At 46.2% G+C, this 25363-nt stretch overlaps 1 protein-coding gene across 6 annotated transcripts in view; it reads left to right on the top strand.

Annotated features, from left to right (window-relative positions):
* Window positions 1-25363, top strand: part of Eefsec (eukaryotic elongation factor, selenocysteine-tRNA-specific) — a 189219-nt gene that overhangs the window by 91640 nt on the left and 72216 nt on the right. The gene's annotated exons all lie outside the window — the stretch shown is intronic.

The raw sequence follows: 25363 nt of genomic DNA, 5'->3' as shown, positions 1-25363 counted from the left end.
AGATTTGGGGTACAGTTGTTCACTTTGTTAGAGATACAGATCACTCTGCATTCTCAGTGACTGCAGAAGGTACCCTGCAAGCCTTTTGAGAGTGGAGGCTTAAGGTCCATCTCCTCCTCCAGATACTGTGGCCTGGATGGCCTTGATAGTGACTTATTCAGAAGGTTACTTAATTGGGCCTAGTGGCACCCACCTGTAATCTAGCTACTAAAGAAGCCAAGGCCAAAGAACTTAATATGATCCTATCCCTGAAAGAAAAAGTGGAGAGGGAACCTGACTATAGCTCATCAGTGCTAGCTCGCCTAGCATAAGACCTTGCAGATAATTTGCCCATGTCCAAGCACAGTGGTTCAGCCATGCAGGCACATGAAGTGAGCACGTTACTGCACAAGCAGGCCAAAAATGCAGCCCTCGTCCTGAGCCTGAAAGCACCATCCTATTCCTGTGCCTTGTGCCTGCTCTTGTTTAGAACAGTGTGTTGTACACAGGGAAAGTGCATGTTCTGGGGTCAGGGATGGATAATGCTCTATCCCACATGAAGGGTTGGTGGCACAGGGAAGAATTCCCTAAGCAGGGAGACCCAGCTGGGGGTGGGGGTTGGGGGCGGCCTTAGTTCTTACAAATCCAAAGACTCCTGGACAGTGCAGGCAGAATGGGGCAGCGAGGCTGTATCCTTTCCTGAGGAGAATTGTGGATAAAAATCTCCGCTAGTCCCCCAGGATAGATCTTCTCTGAAAAACACATAAGCCAAAGCCATTTTAAGCCAGGGGTTAAAAGCACACAGATTGAGCAAAACAAAGCATAACATTATGAAAATAAACTAAAGTATATTTAACAAAAACAAGATTAGAGTTGTGACTTTGTGCAAACCCTTAGTTGGAACAGAAAGTAAATTGATCCTGAGTTTCTGAACAGTTCCTATGATCAGCAAGGCAGACCTATGGGACCAGCTTGACCATCTCCGACCCTGTGAAGACATGTTGACCGCTTGAGAGAGGAGCTAGAGCTAGGAAAGAGGTGTGATGGGAGAGAGGGCTCTCTGGTGAGCTTTGATCTGGGGCTCCATGTGCATTCAAGGGAGTAGAGAAGGCTCTGATAACAGGGTCAGGAGCTGAAGTGCTGAGACCAAGGACTTGGAGTAAAGGTGAGACCAATGTCTTCCTCTTGGGTAGGCAGACAGACATGTGAGTGAGGACATGATCTGAGACCTCAGCCACCCTTTTTACCCATCCACATCCTAACCTGCAGCCTCGGGCATGTGGCAGGTGTTTGGCACCTGCATATCTAACTCTTGTCTTGGTGTGGTACACCTGCACCCCCTGATGATGTGTCAGTGATCTTACTGGTCAGGAAAAACAGAACTTGTAAGCAGTGTATTTGAATATTCAGCTAAGATTGCCAAGCATGGTGTGGAGGATGAAGCCTTCTTTCTTCTGCTTCAAGTAAGGTGAGGGGAGAGAGGAACAAATCAGGGAGAACTGTTAGGGTGTAGTGATTCTACAGCTTCCTGGATTTTGTGACCACCAAGGCTGCTGAAATTGGGAGATGACTGCCGAGAAAGCACGACTGCAGTGGGGGGCATCCTTCTGCTGAAAAAACTAGGGTGTCAGGTGGACCCAGTCAGGTATCTCTGAAAAAGCTGGGATGAGGTAGACTTGTTGAAAAAGTATGTGTGAGGCTCCTCTTATTTAGTGATACAGATCCCTGTGGTGCACGTGACATACCCCTACATTTCAGACTGTTGTACTAGCAAAACCCCCAGACAGGAAGAGGGAGAGGGAAAGAAAGAGAGAAACAGAGAGAGAGAAGAGAGAGAGACACACACACAGAGACACATACAGAGAGAAACAGAGGGAGAGACAGAGACAGACACTGACAGACTATGACAACTCCAAGCACAGGGGTGGACTTGGGCTGGGGCTGCTAGTGTCCTGTTCCCAGGCAAGGCCTGTCACATGCCCAGAATCTTTGTGGACATGCTGGCATTCTCTGCAGAGGGCTCGTAGGCTGTAAGTGCACAGAAGCTCAACTCAGTTTCTTGACCTATTGCCCCTGCACAAGCTGTGATTGGCCAGTGCCTGTCAACTCTGTCAAGCGTGAAGGCATCATAAACTGTGGCCTTCTTCCAATGCACAGTGCCATCCTTGTCAGATCCCACTAATAGCTGCAGACACGTTTGACCGCATGAACTCCCTAGGAGGAAGGACATGGCCATTCCAAATAAACAGTGCATTCCCCTGGCCATACCTTGGCCTGTTTCTGCTGCCATGTCCATTCCCAGCTGGGGTTGATTAGCTAAGTGAGGAAATGCTGGGGAACAAGGAGTAAATGACAGAGGTGGGGGTGGAAATCTCAGTTAGATCCCAGAGAGGTTTAAACAGCAAACATCCCAAGAGTCATAGCTTTCTGCCTATCTTGGTTTACAGGTTGGGGGATCCCTCTGGTGAGATTTTATCTGGAGATTTAGGTGAGTCATATTCCTGGTAGTGATTGGATACTGGGTTGTAATACCAGAGACTGTGAAAGCCACAGATGTAGGAAAGAACATGCTAGGCCTTCGGAAAACCCATAGCTAGCATTTTCCAGCTCTTTGGGCCCAGGTAAGTTGCACAGAGCTGCCGGACAGGGGACGTAGAAGATTGGAGAAGTGCTTGGCCAGGCTTCTGCATCAGAAGTGGCAGTGTCTGAGTGGATGCCTTTGTTCTTTGTTGCCTTTGGTGTTATATGTGCAGCTCTTGTAGGTTCAGAAAGGTAAATGTGGTATGGCCTGGCTGTAAAGATACCAGTCTCTAAGGACTACTAAAAGACTTACTGGAAAGAGATGTGCTTTGCAGACAGCTGTGGCCAGCCAAGACCAGACACTGCTTGGATAATGATGAGGTGTATTAATGGCATATTTAGATACCTGTTTAATTCATGAAACATGTAGAGAGTCGGATTTTAAAGCACATTTCTTCAGGTTGTCATGTTCAGAGCTACTCAGCCCCAGAGAAGAACAGGAAGACCTTCAACACCACAGTGCATGGTTGCTTCTGCCTTTGCCTTGGCTCTTAGAGAGTGGTGACAAGGAGGTAGAATCGTTTTCCTCACTTGTACAGACCTCTACTTTCTTTTACTACTAGTAGTACTATTTTAAATTAAAAGAAAAAATTGAGACAGGGTCTCTGTGTAGCCCTATGGTCTGGAAATCATCATACTATTGAATTCAGAGATCTGCCCACCTCTGCCTCCCAAGCACTGACATTAAAGGCTTGTGACATCAAGCCCGACTCCATCCCCGTTTCTTAGCTTAGCCTTGATGTACTCTGCTAACTGTCCCTGAGGTTCTTGGCACTCTCAAGACTCTGAAAGTCTTTTTTCCTTTAGAGAGCTACTCCCCTGTCCTGGGCCTGTGAGTGTTAAGCCTGGTACTCACCATGTTATGGCAGCATTTGTCTCTGAGCTTTTGTGTGTATAATGCTGACCTCCTAGTTGTCCATCTGTCCTCAGGACTAGACCCAGGGTGGGCTCTACAAAATATGTTGTTAATAGGAGTAAAAACCTTAGAGCAAATAATTGAATTGGCTTTTTGTCAGCATTTGGTTGGAATTGGACAGTGAGTGTCCTTGGAGGTTATGTGTAGCTTCTCCTGGGGCTGTGTCTCCTTTTTGAGGCAGTATCCTGATGCTTCATCAGTAAGCCAAGGTAGAGATGTGCCCTGGATCACCATGTGGTCTTGTTTGGGAGGAGCAACTGTCATCATGTGTGTAGGGCTAAACAGCTGCCTTCCTCGGGCCCTAGTCTAGGAAGCAGCTTTCTTTCTCTGACTTTCATCTAGATGTTATATCCTGGCTTCATTGCTAACTGCTTTCTGCTTTGGAAGAGGCATGCTGGAAGGCAAGCCTCCCTATGAATTTGATATTTTCACGAGTTGGCTTTGTGGAGTCTGTTCTTCAGGTCTGCATGTGCCTGGGGGTGCCAGATGCATGGGCTTGGAGATCATTACTGGCTCTGGTAGAACAGCAGGGCAGGAGGGAGGCAGAGGTAGAAATTGGAACAGTCGTGGGAGAACTGTGTGGCTGCCCTTTAAGCAGATCAGCCTTTGCATAGTGATCACACAGCCCTGGCTATGCTCAGGCTTATCAGACTCACTGAGGCCACTGCCATCACTCCATCTAGTATTTTTTAAAAAGATTTATTTATTATATGTAAGTACACTGTATCTGTCATCTGTCTTCATACATACCAGAAGAGGGCATTAGATCTCATTATGGATGGTTGTGAGCCACCATGTGGTTGCCGGGATTTGAACTCAGGACCTTCAGAAGAGCAGTCAATGCTTTTAACCGCTGAGCCATCTTTCGAGCCCCTCCATCTAGTGTTGACAGAAAGGCCTTACACAGTCAACTGCCTGTGTCCAGGTGTCCGACCTGCTATGTAACCCATGGTTCTCAGTGTTCTGCATGACACAGCAGACTGTAAGCTTCTGAGACGGCTACTTCAACCTCAAGGTCACATTCACAGCCTCTCAAGATCACCTGCTGCTCTCAATGTCTGCCTCAAGTAATGTAGGAACTGGGTCAGTCTTGTCATGAAACCTGGGAGACCTTCTGCAGATCTAGCTCAGTTCTGAGGTATAAAGCCTACTCTCTGTGTCATATACATCTATCTTCCTACTTTCCCCCTTCAAACCTGAGATGGCATACTCCTGTGCTTAATCCCTAATGCTACTCTATCCCAGAGACTCAGTCTGATGGGTCAAGGTTGCCCTTCCCTGTCGGTGAGAGACAAAGCTAAAATGAGAACCTGAGGCTTGGAAAACCAGCGTATCCCCTTCCTCAGACACTGGAGAGAGAAAGGAGGTAATGCCTGGACATGGAACATGATAAATGCTATCAACTGCTAGCCCTGGAGAGGCACAAGAAAGAGAACAGAGGCAGGAAGAGGGGCCTAGAAGTAGAAGACTTGTAGGCTTCTGGGAAGCACCTACCTCAGGTCTGGGCTTTGTGAGAGCCACATCTTAAGTCTTCTAGGTAAGGATGTCTACGCAGCTGGAAGCATGCCGAGAGACAGGAGCAGAACCTTGTCTTCAGCTGTCAGGAGTGTAAGCAAGATGCATACATGAGCACCTGAGAGCTGCAAGGTTTCTGGGGAGTTCTCTTGGAGAGCTGGGATCTGTCAACAGAAAGTAGAAGAGTAGCAGTTGGGCAGGAAACACGGGTGGCAGTAACCTACCTTGCAGATCAGGCTTTGGACACATGGACTGTATTTGAAGCTTTCCTCTCTACTCTATGGGATAGTTGCATTACATCTCAAGGCCAGTGTTTCTTCCTTGGTTAGTCCATGATGACTTGACAAGATCTACACAGTGTGCCTGAGGGTAGGGCTGGCTGTCTCTGTCTCTGCCATCAGCTTGCCACCAACTTCACATAAAATCCCGAGTCTTGTCTTCTCTTCCCACCCATAATCCTTTTTACTTGGTCCTTAGAGAGTTGCAGCTCAAGTGCTGGTCTGAGCTTTACACACAAACAACCCAGTACACACTGGTTCGTGAGACTTGCCCCGTGACCTGCTTTCTGTCTTAAGAATGTGAATCACGTTTTTCATGAAGCTGTAATATCCTGTGGATAGACTAAGGATGGACAGTTACAGGCAAAGGCAGGAGATTAATCTCAGGAGGCAGGTAGCAGGGAGGAAGGTTCTCTGCTGTCATCTGAAGTCACATTCAGCATTTTGCACAAGTTTTGTTCCTGTGGAAATCCTGAAGGCTTTCTCACCCCTCTATCCCAATAACTTATCACACCATATCAGCCTGAGTGTCAGCTGCAACTTGACACTGGTCCCAACATGTACCTCCATGGTGCCCTCATCCTTCCAGTGCTATAGTGAGTAGTTGTTGTGGGCCGACCAGCAGCTCATGAGGAACGGTACAACTGAGATGGCAGCTCGAGCTGAAAGAGAGGAACTAGACGGATGGAAGAAAGAACAGAGCCAAGTCAAAGTGGACTCTGATCAAAGCTCAATTTTACTATTCCAACACGCAGTTATGAAGGAGGGGAAGGGGGGAGCTAATTCCCGTCAAATAATCCTGGGGTCCAGTAGCAGGGTGACCACGTGTATGGCTCTGGAACAGCAAAGCGGCAGGTTCCAGCAGTGGGCGTGGCAGAATGATTGAGCGGCAAGCTCCATCCCGATGTAAACAGTGGAACCTTTAAGGCTGGGGGAGGGGAGGCTACAGGTAGTCTCCCTTTCTTCTGGGCACAGTTCTATGGTCTGACAGTCTACTCTCAGGAATAGTGCTGAGGCCCACAGTACTCCCAGGGAGGCTCTGATGGGCCTGGTCCTACAACTGTGGGTCTACCCAGTTCTCTTGGGGGTTGAGCACATATGGTTATGTTCAGGGAGAGCCAAGTCTAGGTCATAGTTTCAGTATGGGAGATGTACAACCTGGGTATCCTGGAAGGGGGAAAGCCTAGAGGAGCAGTGCTGTCCTCTGCCTAGGTTGCCCATTGACTAGCCCTCCAAAATATCTTTGGACTTCTAGGTCTGAGACCACAGATAAAATCAAACTGCTGAAGAGTCTTGTCTGACCCTAAGCCTTGCCCCACTGCAGACTGAGCTCTACCCACTGGAGTCTAAGCCTTACCTGATGGCTGCCTGCCAGTGAGAGCCCTGCCTAGGTGGACTGGTAGACATGTACAGGTCCATCCATCCCCTGCCCACCTACAGTCTGAGTTCATACTTTCCACCACTCTTTCTGCTGCGAGGCGGTGTGTATGAGGGGTCAGAGCTTGTAGAGTCATGCTGCCCAGCTCGTACTTCCTACACTGGCAGGTTACCTGTCTGCTGTATAGCTGGGAGAAGATGTCACCTTCCTCAGATAAGAGTGTGAGGATCGCATAGCTGTTCTAGTTTACTTTTCTCTTGCTGAGAAAACACTAATCAAAAGCAACTTGGGGGACAAAGGGTTTATTTGTCTTACAAGTTATGGACTATCATCAGAGGAAGACATGGCAGGAGCTTGAAGCAGATACCTTGAGAAACACTGCTTACTGGCTTGCTTCCCCTGGCTTGTGTAGCTGACTTTTTAAATACAATATAGGTCCTCCTGTACAGAGGTGACACTACCTACAGTGGGAGAGGCTCTCCCACATCAATCAGCAATCAGGAAAATGTCCCACAAACATGCCCTCAGACCAATCTAATGGAGATGCTGTTCTCTCTTCTCAAGCATAGGTTTGTATCAACTTGACAAAACCCATGATAATGGCTTAGCAGGTTCCATTCTCGACACCTCAATGCCTAGGTGAGGTCACAGTTCTTGTGGTCAGCACTACAGGATTCACCAGTTTCTGCCCTCCCCTGCTGGTGATAGGGCTTAACCCAGTGGCTGCCTGTTTGGCAGATAGGTGGCAGGAGAGTCTGATCACTTCAAGTGGACATCTCTTATGGGAGCTGCCTGTTAGTAGAGTACCAGCCTGGGGAGCCTCACAGGCTTGCAAGTGGCCATTGCATCTGTATGTCCTACTGCAAGGCAAGGTCCCCTGTCCTATACAGGCTTTGAGTTGGACTAAGTCAGTTTTTGTTTCTAGTTCAGGAGAGTGATTTGGTCAGAAATAACATTTATGGAGGGCTGGGCTGTATCCCCGGGCATCATGCCCTGCTAGAGCCCAGAGTCTAGGTCCCCAGTCTGCATCCCATTGTTGGAGCACAGGTGAGTCATTCCTCTGCAGTCCAGGCTACCTTCCTGATGAGGACAGCATCCAGATGGGCCTGAAGGCACTTGTCCTTTTTACCATTGCTTACCTCCCATGGTGGGGAAGGCGGCCAGGAAAGCTCTGACTCAGGTTAGGTCATGGTGAAGTGTAGTGGATAAGGGCTAACCACAAACTTTGCACCATAGCTTTGGGGCTGCTGTGCCCTCCTTCAGCCATGGCATATGGCATTTGTCACCAAGTAAAATGTGAGCTGACAGTAACCTGAGATCTGGCAGCACTACAATTTGGCACATGAAGTGGCTTCTCTGTTGGGAAGTGAGTGGCAGCCAGGGTTTGGGGACCAAGTAGAAGTAGCCTTGGTGCAACAATGCTGAGCTGGTCAACATCTATCTAGTGCTGGACTGTGCCCAGTACAGGCATGAGTGCTGTGTGGCACCTAGCAGCATCTATTCTGTGCACTATCTGGCCTTCTTTCTGTATTGAAAACATGCTTTGGCTTCAGTGGGCAATGTGGTAGGGTATGGTCCAAGTAATTACTCTGGGTACCTCTGTGAAGCCAGTGCTGCCCTCTCTAGATTGTCACTGCCATCTTATGGTAAAGGTAGACCGCTGAATATGATCAACTCTGGGGAGCCTGCAGTGGATGGAATGTCCCTTATCCCCTCATGTAGGAAGTACCTAGTCTTGATCCTCAGATATGTGCACTGTTGCTCTGCCTAGCATCAGGAATGCTTGAGCCCGCAGGTGAGTGGTGCCTAAAGTAGTTGATGGACATGTGAGGCTCCCTTAGCAGCAGGCTGGGAGCTAGACTGCTTGGTAGATTATGACTGTCAAAGAGTAGAGACAGGAAGGGACTATCTGGAAGGACAGTGGAGGAGGCTTCAGGGACCTAAGCTCTAGAGTGCTGTTCTGGGGGCTTCATGTGGTCTCTGGGCCTTTGAGCACTTTTGCTTTTCCTAGGCTCCCTTTGTCACAGATGGCCTGTGACCACAGCATGAGCTTGTTCCCGCTCCCTAGTACCCACCTGCCTCTCAGGAAGGCCTCCTACACTATGTAGAATAAATCCCACAGACAGGAATGTCAGTCTTGTCCTTTCCTGGTATTGAATTTGAGGCCCAGTAGGCCCTAAGCCAACACTTTTTACATGTAAAAACAGCAGGAGTCTATGCTTGTAAAAATTCAAGGTCACGTCACAGTTGTCTGAATTCCAGTCAGCTGGAATCAAGGAATTGATGTCTTGAATAGAGAGAGCATCTAAGGCAGAGGTTTTCGACCCCCAGGGTTATGTGTGTGTGTGTGTGTGTGTGCGCGCGCGCGCATGTGCACTAAGACCATTGGAAAACACAGATACTTACATTACTACTCATAGCAATAGAAAATTACAGTTATAAAATGATTTTATGTTTGGGGGCCACCACAACATGAGGAACTGTATTAAAGGGATGCACCATTAGGAAGGTTGAAAACCACTGATCTAAGGAGATTCTTATCAACTGATTTAGGAGATCTGACTCAGTCTGACCTGGTACCCGTACCTGCCTTGTGCCTGTGCAGCCAAATGGCTTAAGTCTGCAGAGAGGAAGAGTCAAGAACTGAGTTTGCTTTGCAGGGCTGTAGTGGACAATAAAAGGAGAGAATTCATCCATTCCCATGGTGTTCATTCAGCACATTGTGAGCACCTGCTGTGTGCAGGAGCCAGGCCAAGTCTCGGCTGTTGTCAAAGGTTACTTCTTCAGTGCAGGGCACTGAGTGCCTTATTGAAGTGATAATGGGCAAGAGAGCTAGCTGCCTTTGAGAATAGGCTAGAAGTCTTCCACAATTCATGGGACCCAACTACTCAGTGATCCCTGGGAAGAGACTGGGGCCCAGCCAGTACTTCCATGACCCAGGAAGTACTATGCCAGCACCTCCTTACTTCACCTTGGGTAACCAGCCTGCTGGCTAGGGACAGGAAAGCTACTGACCCTCTCCAGTGCAGCTCACCAACTACACCTATAGCCCAGGCTCAGCCCTACCCTGCCTGGTTTCACTCTGGGCCTTAGCTGGAACCTTGGTTTTGTTTTTCTCCTGAAAGGAAAGTTGAGTATTTCCTGAGTATCTGTAAAGCCAATGCACCACGTAAACTGAATACTTACATTCTTTCTTTAAAAATAAAATAAAACAACAGTAAAAGCACTGTAAACATTGCTGTAATTGTTCACAGGCTTTAACTTGTAATAATTACAGGGAGCAGGCAAGTGAGACGCCTTATTAAAATAGAGACACTTGCCTGCTTTTGTTTGAAATTTTGGTAAAATACTCCATTATAACATATTATTTTAAAAACTAAATTCTGTCCATTCGGAGTTTGGGTATTTTTGTTTTTGTTTTGTTTTTTTCTTCAGAATATTTAAATGAGCTGACTCTGGGCAAGGGCCATTCAGGAGTCTGGGTCTGCCTTGTGGGTCACTGAACTGTTAGCACACAGCCATGATATAGCCTCTTCCTGGGTTGGCTATTCAGGGTAGCTTTTGTGAAGAGCTCAAATGTGGACATAGTGCTGAGGACCTACCTGGCCTGTGCTGCTGCTGATCTTGCCATCTACTGCTTCACCCCCTGGGACATATACACAGATGCCTACAAGGTAAAGCCGGCATCTCAAGTCTGAGGGAGCAAAGACTTCTGAGAAGAGGCTGAGCTGCTGAGGCCAGGTTTACAGGCTTCCAGGCTAATGCCAGGGTCGCGTGGTGAGAGGAGCTCAAGGTACTGTGGACCATGGCATAGCAGTACAGTGATCCTTAAAAGTATTGAGGAGGTAGTCTTACCAGGACTTGGTGAAGGTTAGAACTTAGAAATGGTGTGGGAAAGACATGAGATGGATGACCCCAGACCTCTAGTCTGAGTTACTGCTGAGTAACAGTACACTTGCTAAGAATGAGATCCCTGAAGGTCTGGAAATAAGCAGGGCTTGTAGCCAGGGCTGTGGCTTAGGTTTCAACAAAGTAGAGATGTAAGGAACCTCCCCCAACACACACACACACACATGCTTGATAGGATGCAAGCTAACAAACAAGTTTGCAGCTCAACATTTGGGATAGTTTTCTATCTGTCAGTACATCCAAGCCTTGTACTTAGGCTTCTAGTATGAGATGATTGGGAAAGTTTTTTAAAAACATAGCCATAGAGGACCCGCTAGGGCTGCTTCTGATATCTCAGCCTCTTGCCTCAGGAGCTGTCCCTATTCTGAAAGATGAGGGGGTGCCTCTGGGGACCCCTGAGAGAGGCAACCCTTTCCTGCTAGGGCCAGGTAACAGAGAGGGCAGCCCCCTACTTCCCAGCCTCCTGCCTCCTCCTCTACTGCTGCCGCTGTGAAACAAACTGGGGTGCCTGGGCGGAAGGTCAGGAGTTTAAAAGCTTGTTTGATTCAAGACTGGGGTAAGAGACAGGAGGGGAGTGCGCTGGTTTTATATGTGGATCCTGGTATTTTCTTTTGAGCTGGGGCGGAGAGTGGAGGGGCAGGGAGGGAAGGCAGGCTGCCAGAGGGAACATTGCCAAGCAGAGCACTGCTAATGCAAACCATACGGCTGGCGGGCAGGCAACAAGGCCCATCTCCTGGCCTGCTTAATGCAGTCCTTGCAGGCAGGCAGGCAGGCAGCCTGGGCAGCAAGGCTGCTTAACCCTTCAGGTGCTGAGCCAAAAGCAGGCCCTTTTACTTCAGCATGTGGCCATTTCTGTCCTAAGCCATAAGAAATAGAAGATTTAACAGTGGCATTGGATTCTACCCACTGGGTGTCAGCAGCACTATTCCTCCCAGCCCATTTGTGACGATTCAAAATCCCTCCAACATTCTGGGAGTCTGCTTGTCTGGGATTGGGAAAACCATTGTGAACAGCCATAGGTCTACAGCAGGTAATTTCAGCCAACAACCCTCCTGGGAAAGGATGGCCATCCATTACTGGGCTATTCTTAAAGTGTTGTTAGGGATGAATAGTGGACAGGCAGCTGCACTTCAGAAGGGAAGCCAGATTTGCCCAGGGCTGCATATACAGTGTTCACCATTGTCTGCCCACACTCCCCTGCTCCTCCCAGTCCCCAACTCCTCCACCTGCTAGTTCCCAGCACAGCAAGTGTAGCCCATATCAGTCTCTGGTCATAAGTGTGGAGGCAAAGCCTGTACAGATCAGGTAGCAATGACGTGAGAGTAATGGTCAACCTGTGTGCAAAGCCCACTGCTGGCGTCAAGTGATAGACGGAGACAGAGACTTATCTAAATAGCTGGAGTAGATGCAAAGCCAGGTGCAGAAGCAGGTTTCAGAACGCCATGGAACTTGGCTCCATTTACATATGCACTCAAGTTTGTACAAATGCGTCAGAAGAGGTCTGGAAGGAGACAGCACAGTGCGAGCAGTGGCTATCTTGGGGGAGTGACAGGCAGTGGAATTTAGGGAGCTCAAAGAGCTTTCATGTCTTAGTCTGTGTAATTGGTGTTTAACTCTTTACAACGAGCCAGCAGTCATCTGTTTCTCGTGGGGCTTTTATGAAAGAAAAAAACATAAAGAGTCAGAGAAAGAAGAACTTTTGTTCCATTCTCCCATGTCTCCATTACCTCCCTTTTGTGCCCTCACCCAGCCTAGGCCCTGCAAAGCCATTCTATGCTGGGGAAGCTTCTGGTGGGGCCTCCCTGTTCTGGTGGGCCTGTGGCCACCCAGTGCTTTTGTGTGCTATCTACAGGCGAGTCTGACCCACTTGGAGCTTAGCACAGCTGAGGCTTACTGCAAGGTAGCCCAGATCTGGGCCCCCCTGTGCTGGACCTGCTCTCCAAGTGGCAGCCTTGCTCTGGTCATGAGCATCACTCCTCACTTCCCCTCCAGCTGTTTTCCCTTTCAGCTCCCAGCCTTTGGTTCTGTATCTGTGTGCCCTTCTCAAGAAACACACATGGTCTGTTGTTTAGTGCACCAGATCTGCGGTCTGTGACCTCCTGTGCATATATAGATGGTTCTGTCCTTTTCTCAGGGGCTCCTGTCTTCTCTGTATAGATGCAGCACTTTAGTACTCTTGGCTTCTGCTATGACAGTGATACCAAAGCCTACTTGTTTACCAAAGCCTACTTGCTCTTCCTCAGACACCAAAACCAGGCACTTCCTGTTCTTTAATAGGCAAGGAGAGAGAAATCATGGCTATAAGAAGTCAAATCACATATTTTATGTGTAGATCTTGCTCCAGTGTGTATGTACCTTCCACCCAGCCTCTGTAGCTCCTGTAAGTGAGTGTTACATGGTTTGAAGCACTCTTGGTCTTCCCAGCTGCTTTGTGGATCCTAAGAGAACCCTGCCCTATAGCAATTCTTGGCAGTTCTTAGCTTTGGGCTCTGCAGGCCTTCATGGTCATCCTCAGTTTTAACTTAGACTGTGGTATATATAGAGAGACCACTTTCATCCACCAATTCAAGCAGTTTATTTCCAGAAACTGTATGTAGAGGAGGGGCAGGGGTGTCATAGCAGATGAAAATGTGGGCATACCGCGATCTGCTTCTTGGAGATTCTAACACCCCAGTTAGAAAGGGATTTGGGCCTGGCCCAAGTTCCTGGAGAGCTTTTCTGTGGAACCCTATGTTGAAGAACAGTGCTTGAGGTGGTTCAGGTGACTTCCTGAAGGACTTAGCAGTGAGGACCCTTCCTTCTGGTCAGTGCTATGGAGCCTTGATCTGGATTCTCAAGATCCTGACTTGTTGAAGCTATGTTCCAAGGACGGGCAATCAGGTATCTTGTGGCCTGCCCTGGGCTTTGTGCGCCAGGCTGGGTCATGGCTGATAGCTTGAACCTTCTGCTCCTCTGGTCTTTATAGCTCAGGGATGTGTGATAAGTTGCTGAATTCCACTGAATTGTGGCTCCCAGCCAGACCTCTTTCTATCAGGAGACACCAGGCCATTGAACATGCCCTGAGAACTCAAGACCTTACTGGAAGTATCTAACAGAGGGGAATTTTGGAAGAGCCTCTGCCCGCTCTTGCTGTGAGCAGAGCTCTAGCCTTCAGGCTCCCAACTCAATACCTGACCTTGTGGCCCACATGAAGTGTTGGGAGACAGTGGTAGGAAGCAGGTGGCCAGCTTGTGAAGGCCAGGAGTAGGATGCTCAAGCCTCCTTCCCTTTCCATGGCCAAGGTCCATAGGGAGCCCTGTGAAGCTTTTGATGTGCCGCCGGTGCTTGGCTCTACCATGCTTGTTTGCCTAAGCACTGCTCCTGCCAGTTCATTCGGACCTTCTCCTTCTTTTAAAAACATGCTTCTTGCCAAAGGTTATTTTGGATCTGTTTTTGTTTATCAGGTAGGATTGTTCCAGCACAATTGAAAGCAGACCCACATGTTGACACGCACTGGAGCTGCTTGCCAGGGCACGCGCACATACACACATGCAGGATATGTGGGAGTCAGCCAGAGCCCTTGAGTGTAAGTGACTTTAGAATGGGCTCCAGGAGACGTCTCCATAGAAGACTTGTATCTTATAGATGGCCTTTATATGCAAGTATAGGCTGAATTTAAGCAGAAGCTAGGACAAGAACCTCTTAGGATAGGTTGATAGGGTTTAGGGGCTACCTGTCTCTGCTGTGCCTGTGTAGGGGCCTTCACTACTCTAGACTGTGGGTTCCTTCATCGTGACTGGGTTCCCTCATTCTCAGGCTGCTGTGTGAACTCTGTGTTGGACCAGAGCTGACCAGATATAGGTCAGTGGCAAAAGAATGGGACTGCCAGGCCCTGTGGCTAGACCTTTCTTTGGAACACAGCTGGGTGCTTTCTGCTGCAAGACTTGTAATGGGTTTCTTCTGAACATCACTCCCCATACACACCATGGACCTGGCTGCATACAGACTGCTTAGAGGAGCCAGTTCTGGAATACACTCATTTGTATCCTGCTGTCCCTTGAGAGCCTGTGGCATCTGGAGGCATGCACATTGCAGAGAAACTAGGCCTGCCCTCTTTTCAATTCCAGGCCAGCTTTGCAGGGAGGCAAGTGCACCAGTTCAGCTGTGGGTCTCACTGAAAAGGAAACAGCCCAGAGCAGATGTCTGTCCGCTCATATTGGGTTACCTGTGATAGCAACCTAAGTCAGAGAGTTCATTTACTTCTCCAACTGAAAAATCAGAGGGCTCTTTCTGAGCCCAACTGCCTAGCAGAGATGTCTCTCTCTTTGTGTCCTGTACTTTTTACTGTACTTGGCTCCAGTACAGTGTAATTTGGTACAGCTCCAGGCTAACCTGCTCAGGATGCCCTCCAGTCCTTCCTACCTGACAGTACTCTGCCACTCCAGGGTTCACCTTCCTGCTGTCTAACACTAACTGCTGAAGTCCAGGGCTGGGACCTGAGCCTCTGGTGCACATAAAGTGGTCAGCAGCTTGGCAGAGCAGGACCCACATGCTTGGTGACATGTGTGATACTACTGTCACCCATTCCCTTCCATATCGTCCATTTGGAGTCTTAGACCAACAAAGGCACACAGTGGGAAACACAGGGATACTGCAGCTTTCCCCTTAAATAGGAGGGAGAGGCATTTTAGGATTTTCTTCAACGTTTTCAAAATAAGATGTGCTTACCACTAAGCCTTTAGCCCTACCGAAGAATATCTACAGCTGGCCCTCCCCTGCTAAAGCAGGTACCACAGGCTGGTTTTTCCCCAATAGCTCCATAGCAGCCATACCACATACAGCCTGCTGCACAGTTCTATGACAGTGCTTTGGGGGACCCCCCCAACCCAAATATCAGGGACATCTTTCCTTTTCAGTAAACAGATCACACAGTCACAAAGCTAACTGTGAAACACAAAACGAACGAGGCTTCATCTGAGCCTGGACTTTTTCTAAAATGTACTCTACTCGTTCTTTCTTTGAATGTCACATTATTCCTAGAGCTCTGCATGTAAGTCCATCTTTACTTGATGACTCAGCTCATTTTGATGAGCCCGGTGTTGTTATACTGATGCAGATTATGGACATTTACTAAGTGACTCCATGCCAGCTGACTTGGTGGACTGTCCTGGGTAAAAAGGTTCTGGTCCTGTGCAGGTCACCAGGTACAGTGTGAACAGAGAGTCTCTGTGGTCACTGGGCCTAAGAAGCATAAACAAGGGGAAGCAGTGAGGGACTGTCATAGGAAGGAAGTAGAGTCAGGGTCCCTGGCCCTGTGGCTAGCATATTGGAGACCCATTGTAGGTGTGTGGTGATGCACAGCCCAGGTGAGGGCTGCTGGTAGTTCACTTGAAGATGAGAGTGCGAGCTAGCTAAAGGCTAGCCATTGGCCTTTGTGACGCTTAATGAACTCTTGACCCTACCCTCCACTTCCTCTTAAATGCTGGATTGCATGCATATCCTATAATATTTACTCTCTTGCACCTTTTGTGTATGTGGCACTAAGGACTGAACCTAAAGCTTTTAATGTGCTAGATACAATATTCTGCTACCAAGTCATCTACTGGGACACAGGACTCCTGACAATGAGAGGATTTGGAAAGAGAAGACCTTCCTTCTTGAATACCTGGCATGTGATGGGTGGGTGGAGAGTGGGGAGGGGGAGGAGTTGTAAAGAAGGCCAAAGGGTAAAGGAAAGCCAGAGCTGGCCTCTGCCTTGCTCTCTCACTGCCTGCATCATTTGCACTGTGGAGCGGTAGGATGGGCAGTGATCGGATAACCCTTTTCTTCCTGCTCTGCAGCCTCTCCTGAGCCTTAGTCTATTTTCCTCCCGTATGCTGCCACTGTGGACAGTGACCCAGCTTCCCCAGTGTGCTCCTTCAGGTTACTGCTTGCCAGCCCTGGAGCCTGCACTCATCGGCCTCAGGGCACTTGGCACTCTCCCCTTTGTGAAAAGTCTCCCAAGTCTGTAGTCCATAGAGGCTTTAAATCAGCACACTTAAAGGATTTTAATTGTACCTGGGAAAATACCTTGATAGCACCTGTAAACTCCTGAGTTTGCTCTGTGAGATGCTTTTCTGTCTGAAACCTGAAAGAAATACTTCTTCCACAGGTTTGTAGTCATAAATACATGGCATTATTTTGTGTGTTTTAAAGCTACATGTTAGTGGTAATGTTTCTGCCTTATTCTGAACCTGTTCTCTCCAGTTGGCAATGTGATTTGCAGGCTTATCTGTGCTGCTCTGCAGCCTTAGTTCATGAAGTCTTCCTGCTGTGTGGGGCTCCGTATGCCTGTTAATTACCATTCATTTATTTCTTCTTCCAGATGTCGTGGTACCTGGCACCATTTCTGTTGTTACTTGGTTTTCAGGCATCTCTCTTGCAGCTTTAATGGTCTTTTTGTTGTCATGGTATATTGTACCTGTGGTGTGATAGGAGGGTTCTTTTCTGGCCTTGGCTAGTTGGGTTTTTGAATTTCCTTTCTTTTCTTTCCCTAGAAGTGGGGACTTTCTGCTATAATGTCATTGAAATCACTTTCTATGTCCTCAGTCTGATGGCTGCTCCCTGGGTTAGTCTTTTCATGTGTTCCAGTGGTTTTGGATGCTGTGGTTAAGACCGTCAGAGTGGTAACCCTTCAGCCTTACCTTCACTTGCTGATATTTTCTCTCCCACCTTGTTCAGTCTATCAAGCTTTTTGTATTATTGATTTCTAGTTTTGCTTTATCTCCGATTCTCTCTAACTTTCTCATCCAAGTTGTTGAATTTATTTTTTAAGGTTTTTAGTTTTTACGTGTGCATGCCTGCGTGTACATGCCTCAGCAGCACATGCGTGCAAGAGCTCAAGGAGGCCAGAAGACGGTGTTGAATCCACTGGCATTAGAGTTGCAGATGTGTGGGAGCTGCCATGTGGGTGCTGGGAGCCCAGCAGGGCCTCTGCAAGAGCCAGGAAGCACTCTTAAACGCTGAGACTTCTCTCTAGCCCTTTCTTATTCAAGTTGGATTTTTTTTTTGTCCAGGTCTTGAATTGACGTGAATTTACTTTATTTGTCTATTTGAATATTCTTTGAGGTAACTGGTTATTTTAAAAACCAAAATTTTTAGATCTTTGTCTGGCATCTCAGGCATTTTGCTGTCTTGGTTTCTAGAGAGTTGTAGATTGTGGAGTTATTGTCTTTCATTGTTGCTTTGTCATGTGCTGTCTGAATTGTGGTACACATTTGTTGGAATGGGCATCATTTCTGGTTTCATCTGGGGATCTTCTTAGTCATCAGTCTTCTCTTGAGGGCTCAATCCTAACACCAGGGAGGAGAAAATAAACTTCAACTCACCAAGACAAACCAAATATAGAAATACAGTTAAAGTCAGTTAAGCCAGCTGGCACAGCCATAGAAAAGAGGATCGCAACAACATTGTGAACTGAAGTTAAAATCAGTCATAATAAACACGATAATAAATGAATGAATTAGAATGGGCAGTGAAAGGGAAAAAGGAAAGAAAAGGCAAGGAAAATAGAAAAAAAGGGAGGAACTGGGGATTAGAAAAGAGTGAGAGATGAATCTAATTACTCACTAAGGAAAAGTACCTTAATGAAATTAGAAAAGTAGAAAGAGTGATTTAAAAACTAAACACAGAAAAGATCCTTAAAATAGAAAACTGAAGACAATTAATAATATAGTAAACAGAATGAAAACGATTTTTAAAATGATAATGAGTTGAGAGGCTTTTTTCTGGTCCTTTCAAATTGGAATCTGCTGGTATTGGGTAGTAGTTGTGGCTGTTGTCTCCTGCCCTTTTTCCACAGCCCTTCCTGTATTACTTTTGAGCTTCTAGGAGCCACTGTTGGCCTAACAAGCTTTGCAGCCTGTGATCTAGGCAAGATCCACATTATCCTGAGACTCCCCATTTAGTACAGTCATGACGATCAAATATTCAAGCCCAGGAGAGTTTCGAAGTGCACTGGAGAGTGGGAGAACCAAACAGCTCTGAGACACTGGAGGGGAGAACTAGAGAAAGCTAGTGCTCTGTCTGCTGACCCAGCACTTTCAGACCTGCCCAGCAGTGAACCAACCTGCAAGGAGGGAGGCAGCTGCAGCAGTCAGGCCTCTCTGCTCACTCTGGGCCCAGAGATCTCAATTCAATCAGTCAGTAGAGCACATGTTCAGGGAATGGGCTCCTGGGCTAGCATTTTACTGACCATGGGCTCAGGGCCTCGTCAGGAATCCTTAGAGAGATTCCTTTGCCGTAGAGGGAGGGCAGGACCACAGACTACAGCATGAGCCCTTCTACTGAAGCTTCTCTGAACCCAGCTCTCTACTCCCCAGCCCTCATCTTTTTGCCAAGGCTGTCTCCTAGGCAAATACCAAAGCATGTGTCCACAGTCTCCCTAAGTTGCATTTGTTCCTTGTCTGCAGGTTCCAGAGTAGCTTGGCTCTCCTTTCAAGGTGGCACCTGGCTACAGCACCCCCAAGATATGGAAAATAATCAAATGGATTTTTTTTCTCCATCAGTGTCCTGCAGCACAGGAGGAGTAAGGTTCGTCCTCTGGCTAGAATGCCTGTTGGCAATTCAGGACTGCCTTTCTTTTCTTGAAGTGTGATTTTTGGCCCCAATCTCCAACAGGTCCTGTGAAGACTGAGGTTTGTCCAGCTTCTTCTGCTACCTTGCCCCTTTCCATAAATTCCAATGTTCTTCTTTCTCTCTGGAACATAGTCTATTCTTAGTTACCTGGGATCTTGGCCTTTCATTATTAGATGAATATGCTCCAGGCATTTTTCATCCTTCCCTTTGTGACTGTTATGAATATTTGAATCCATTGTTCAGTGTGCACCTCCATGATCCCCCCCCTCCTTATGGGCAGAGTTTGGTCTGGTAGGAAGAGGAAGCCTCACCTCCTTAAGGAAAGAGTATCTTATCCGGGTGTGGTGGCGCACACCTTTAATCCCAGCACTTGGGAGGCAGAGGCAGGTGGATTTCTGAGTTCAAGGCCAGCCTGGTCTACAAAGTGAGTTCCAGGACAGCCAGGGCTACACAGAAAAACCCTGTCTCGGAAAACAAAAAAACAAAAAAACAAAAAAAAAAAAAAAAGAGAGAAAAAGAAAAAAGAAAAAGAAAAGAAAGAGTATCTTGCTACGCATTATTTGGAACCTTTCCCACGGGAAGTGTGCTTTTCTCCCCATCTGGTAATTTAGTCAGGCATCTTGATCAGTGTGGACTGTGGATTTGGACTTTATATGTAATGTTATAATTATTATTTTGCTACTCAGAAGGCTTAATCCTTGACCACTGGGTGCTCTCTCAGTCTGGCTCCTGTGTTCCCTTGACATTTTGAGTACTTCCTGATTTTCAGGTACTCTCTGCTCATCCTACAATTTCACTCCCTAGCCCTGGAATCTGCTGTTTTTCCCAGAAGCCTCTGGTTCTTTTAACTGGTAAATGATCATATAAACCAAGGTCTGGGCACTGGTACTGTCATTGACACTGGGTCATCATTACTTCTGAGCTTTGTTAGAAATCAAAAAATACACTCTGGTTTAGTAACCCTTACATACATATATGTAATTACAGATGAAGCTATGTCCACCCACATGACCTATATTGCAGCTTGGAAGAGTCTCTGACTACAATCAAAGCCCATGGGGGCTCCCTCTGGTCTTCCCTCCTCCTTGTCAATAATGTCTCCTAATAAAGGAGCCTGGTTTAATTTTACCCTTGCCTGTAGCTGGCTTAGACCTCCCCATTCTCTCTATTAAGTTGATAGAGGTGGTTTGATGATGTCACCTACAATACCATAAGCCAATATGATGCTATTCAGACAGTCACTTAGAAAAGTAGACCCCCCCCCAGAGTAAAGTTGATATGTAAAAGATGACCTTAAAACATGTAGGCCAGGGAGTTGTACACAGGAAAGACCTTGGTGAAGCAACTCAGAAGTGGAGGCTTGTATACCCTTCTGTCTCCAAGAAAGGCTATGCAGAGCCATGACTACCATGGAAAGGGAAGAGGAGATGGGAACTACCTGCAGATCTGTGCATGTGTGTGAGTGTGTGTGTGAGTGCAATGCAGACACACACTGGAGGTTCTAATGGGGAAAGCAAGGCTGGCTGAGACCAGAGGAAAGAATGTTGTAAGAGGACTGCTCTTCTGGGGTTAGTCTAAGAGAATTAGTCTATGGGACTGCTTCTCAGTGCTGGAAATAAAGCTTGGGGCCTCCCAAGCACCAGGCACTCTACTAGTGAGTTGTATCTCTGCTTTAAAGAAAATAAACAATACATTCTCATGATAGGAAAAAGTCCAAATGTATTGCAAAGTGTTTCCCACCCTAGCACCATTCCATATGTATACCTGTGCACAGTCAGGCATATCTTTGTTTCCCACTCCTGCACTTTTAATGGCACAGTATTTTGTCCCTTGAGTTCCCCCACAAAGAAGGGGAAGTATTTTGTCTTGGAAGGTGTTTCTGAGTAAGGACAGACCTGCCTGTATCCTGCTTAGTGTTTATTTTCAGCTTAATACCAACTAAGTCATCTGGGAAGGGGGAACCTCAGTTGAGGATTTCCTCCATCAAATTAGCCTGTGGACATGTCTGTGGGATGTTTTCTTGATTGCTGATTAATGTAGGAGGGCCCAGTCCACTGTGGGTAGTGCCCTTCCTGGGCAGATGGACCTGGGCTGTGTAAGGAAGATAGCTGAGCATGAGTCGAAGAGAACACGCCAGTAAGCAGCGTGACTCGATGGTTTCTACTGCAAGCGCCTCACTTGTATTTCTGTCCTGACCATCCTCAGTGCTGGACTGTAACCTGAGAGTTAAAAATGAAATAAACTTTTTCCTCCCCAAGTTGGTTTTGGTTAGTGTTTTATCACAGCAGCAAAAATGAATATAGCCCATTTCCCTCTGCTTTACACCACTGCAGTCACAATAGCACAAACACACCTTCCTTCATGTCATAACCAGTGTGCCTGTTTCCAGTCGTGGTTGGATGTCTATTTTGTGTCTTAGAGCATACATTTATGACACAGGTCTTTTTTGTTTGTTTTTGTTGTTTGAGTGATTTTGGTTTTTAAACAAATTTCCCAGAAAAGAATTTCTAAGGATGTAAGTGGTTTTGGCAGATGTTACAAAGACAAAAGTCAAGCTGTGACAGCTGGTATGTTTCACTCGGAGTAGAGGTGCCAAACAGGAATTTGACTGAGTCTCTTGAATCCTTATCTTTCTCACTACTGGAAGGAAGGAAAGTGTACATTCACAGTGAACCAGTTATGCCTGAACAAGACTGAGCTCTGTATTTCTCTGACAATGATCAACAGGTCAGGGGGCTTGGGTTCACTCATCTCTGGGACCCAGCATAGGGCCAGGTGAGGGAAAGAATCAAGAGTCAGGTGTGAACAAGCGTGCACTTGCACCCTAGGAATGGGGCCCCACATTGACTCTCTAGGACATGGTACTCAGCTGGTATGTTGGGCTGGAGAAGACCTGTAGCTTACACTTCGCAGGTGAGAGAGCTAGAAATCTATACTTATCTGGTGTAAGCTAAATAAAACCCTTGTCTATGGATCCTGCCTTTTGACCACCTTTGGGATGTTTGTTCACCTGCCTCTCTGCAGTACCCTGGCATCTTCTCTCTTTGGAGGCTTCTATCCTGTCTGAGGGGGCTGTGGAGAATGGCCAGTTTCTGTATCATATGAACCAAGTACTCAGTTTCAGCCAGGTATCAGTATGGATATAGTTAGTATACATGGAAGGGTACATTTGTATCTTTATCCTGTCTAGGGGGCTATGTCCAGTGGGGAGGACCAGCTCCCATGTCCAGCACTGGTATGGGCTCATATTGCTTGGTATTTAGAGTATTGTGAATTAGCTGGTAAGTGATCTTTTATGAATAACTATATCATTCTTTTGTACATGTTCTTTAATGTTGATATGAAGAATTTCTTTTGTGTTTGGGACACGTGTCCTCTGTCAGATAATAGTTACAGAGATTATTACTTCCAGTCTGTAGCTTGCCTTTTTCTTGATATCTGAGATCTTTTATTTTGATAAGCTTCAGTTTGTCTTTATTATTGTTATTATTATTATTATTATTATTATTATTATATTATTATTAATAGCATGTGCTTTTTGTGTTGTAGGTTGTGTGCCACCCCAAATTAATTTTTTTGGTGTGAAGAAAGGCTTGAAGGATGGGTTCTTTATTGTTTTTTCATATGTCTATATAATTGTTTTGAAAAGAATTGCCTTTCTCCCATTAATGCCTTGACATTTGTGTTTTAAAAAGCGAATTACTTGGGCTGGCAGGTTGGCTAAGTGTATGAGGATGCTTGTTATCAAGGCTGAGGACCTGAGGTTAGTCCCCATGACCCATGCTGTAGAAGGAGAGAACTGACTTCAGCAAGTTGTTCTCTGACCTTCACATGCATATTTACATACATAGGTAGATTCCGTGGGGAATGTAAGTAAATGTGTGAATGTCGTTCTGGACTCTGTTCAGTGCTGTTGATCTGCCAGTGTGAATTACAAGCTCATGCTGTCTTGATCATTGTTATTTTAGAGTAATTTTTAAATGAAGTAGAGTCAGTCTTTCAGCTCTGTTTATTTCACACATTGTTTTAGCTCTTCCAGGCTCCCTGCAACCATAGGAATTTCCATATTACCTTACTTTTTTAAGTGTATTGGGATTGTAGCTGGCACTGGCTGAGATCCATGGAACACCAGAGGCAGCTGACCTCACGCCTGAGTACCCTAGTCCATGAACATGGTATATCTTCTATAGCTTTGGGGAGATAGTTTTCCCCAGTAAAGATCTACAGTTTTTAATATCACTTATTAAGCTTATTTCTAAGTATTATTTGATATTACTGAAAATATTTCTAGCTATTTGCTGTTTGAATATAGAAATACAACTGATTTACATATTTTTAAATTATTGTTATTATTATAAGTAAGTACACTGTAGCTGTCTTCAGATGCACCAGAAGAGGACTTCAGATTCCATTATGGGTGGTTGTGAGCCACCATGAGGTTGCTGGGATTTGAACTCAAGGCCTTCGGAAGAGCAGTCAGTGAGTGCTCTTACCCACTGAGCCATTTCACCTGCCCCCTGATTTACATATTTTGATCATGTACTGCTTGCTGCGCTCACATATTGAATATCCACTCCAAAGCTCAGATTGTATACTGTAGCTTGGCTTTTCCTTGATATCTAAGATCTTTAACTCTGAAAACGTCAGTTGTCTTTTTTATTAACAGGCTGTGCTTTTTGTCTTTGAGGTTGTGTATTATTCCAAATCAATTGTTGTTGGCTGTGAAGAAAGGCTTGGGGGCTATTGCTGGGGTTTTGTTTGTTTATGTGTTTATTTTTTCATATGTCATATAGAATTTAGCCACCATTCTAACAGTTGCCAGAGCCTTTAAATAAGGTTTAGGCCTACATTTCTAACTTAAGTATGGATATATATTAGCTTTCCCCCTTGTTCTATTATTGTATTTTTATGAACGTATTTTATCTACTTATTCATATAAAAATAAGAAATATTTCTTTTTGTATTCTTTTATGTTTTCCAGACTCTGTTATGATCTTCCATTTTGCTAATGTTGATGTTTGTTGAACAATCAACTTTTGGCCACTGATATTTTTCCTCCTTATTTTCTTCCTATGCCATTGTCTTCTCCTTGTTTTCTTTCTTCTGATTTCTTTGGGTTATTCAGCTGTGCTCATCTAAACTCTTGAGGTGAGAGCTATATCATTAATCACCAGCCTTTCTTCTTTTCTGGTAGATACATTTAGAACTGTAAATTTTCCTCTAACTGGTTTAACTTCCTCTAGTAATGTGTCCTACTTTTAATCACCTGACTAAAGCTTTCAGTATTTTGGTTATGGTTCTTTCTTGGGCCTGTAGGTGATTTATAAAAGTGTGGCTGAATTTTCTAAAATGAGTTTCCTAATATCTAAGGTTTGTTTTGTTTTCAAATTAACTTTCTTCTGTTAGTCAGAGAACCAACATCACTTCTGTCTTGATGAGGAATCACCTTTTGACATGTACCCCCAAGCCTCTGCTGTGCCCACTGGATAGGACTGTGCAGTGGTACCAGGGATGAGGATTGCTTACGACCACTGACCATGATGGGACAGTTGTCCAGTTGCATGCAGTATGTATGAGTGGTGTTCAGCCAGTTCTGGTACAGCACACTCAGTCACAGGATGTGTTTGTCTGGTCACCCAGGCTTCAGAGAAACAGAAGGGGCTGATGCAAGAAGCTGCAGCAGGTTCCAGGCTCTCCAAGATCCCTCCTTGCTCAGCATTGACAGGCATGTCATGTCCCCTCAGTGCTGCCTCTGGTGACGGCCAACCACAAGAGCAGGGGTGGCCCCTGGCTGCTGCCCGAGGTCTGGGCAGAAAAGGAAACAAGTTCAAGTATGTCACCTGTTTATAGTTTTCATGATTTTTCATTTGGCATTTCGCGATCTGTCTGGTTTTGGTCAAGGAAATGCACCCGTATCTCATAACAGGAAGCCCCTTTTGTGATCTTTACTTCAAGGCATTTTTCTCTCTCTACTTCCCTTTACCTTTTTTTTTTCTTGGCAAAAATACAGACCTAATATGATGTGCATCTTATTAAAGTTCAGCATAATTTATTGCCATTGGTTTGTTTACAAAATAAACATTCCAAGCTGCATGACATGGCCTTCCAACCATCACTGCTCCTTTTTTTGTGTGTGTGGGTTTTTTTTTTTCCATCTTCCTTGGGGCTAAGTTTGGGCTGGGAAGATGGACAAGAACTCAGGCCTGAGAGAAA

The sequence above is a fragment of the Mus musculus genome, chromosome 6, assembly GCF_000001635.26.
Source record: "Mus musculus strain C57BL/6J chromosome 6, GRCm38.p6 C57BL/6J".
Classification (NCBI taxonomy): domain Eukaryota; kingdom Metazoa; phylum Chordata; class Mammalia; order Rodentia; family Muridae; genus Mus; species Mus musculus.
The sequence above is the reverse complement of the archived record's forward strand: the minus strand, read 5'-3'. Positions and strand labels throughout refer to the sequence as shown.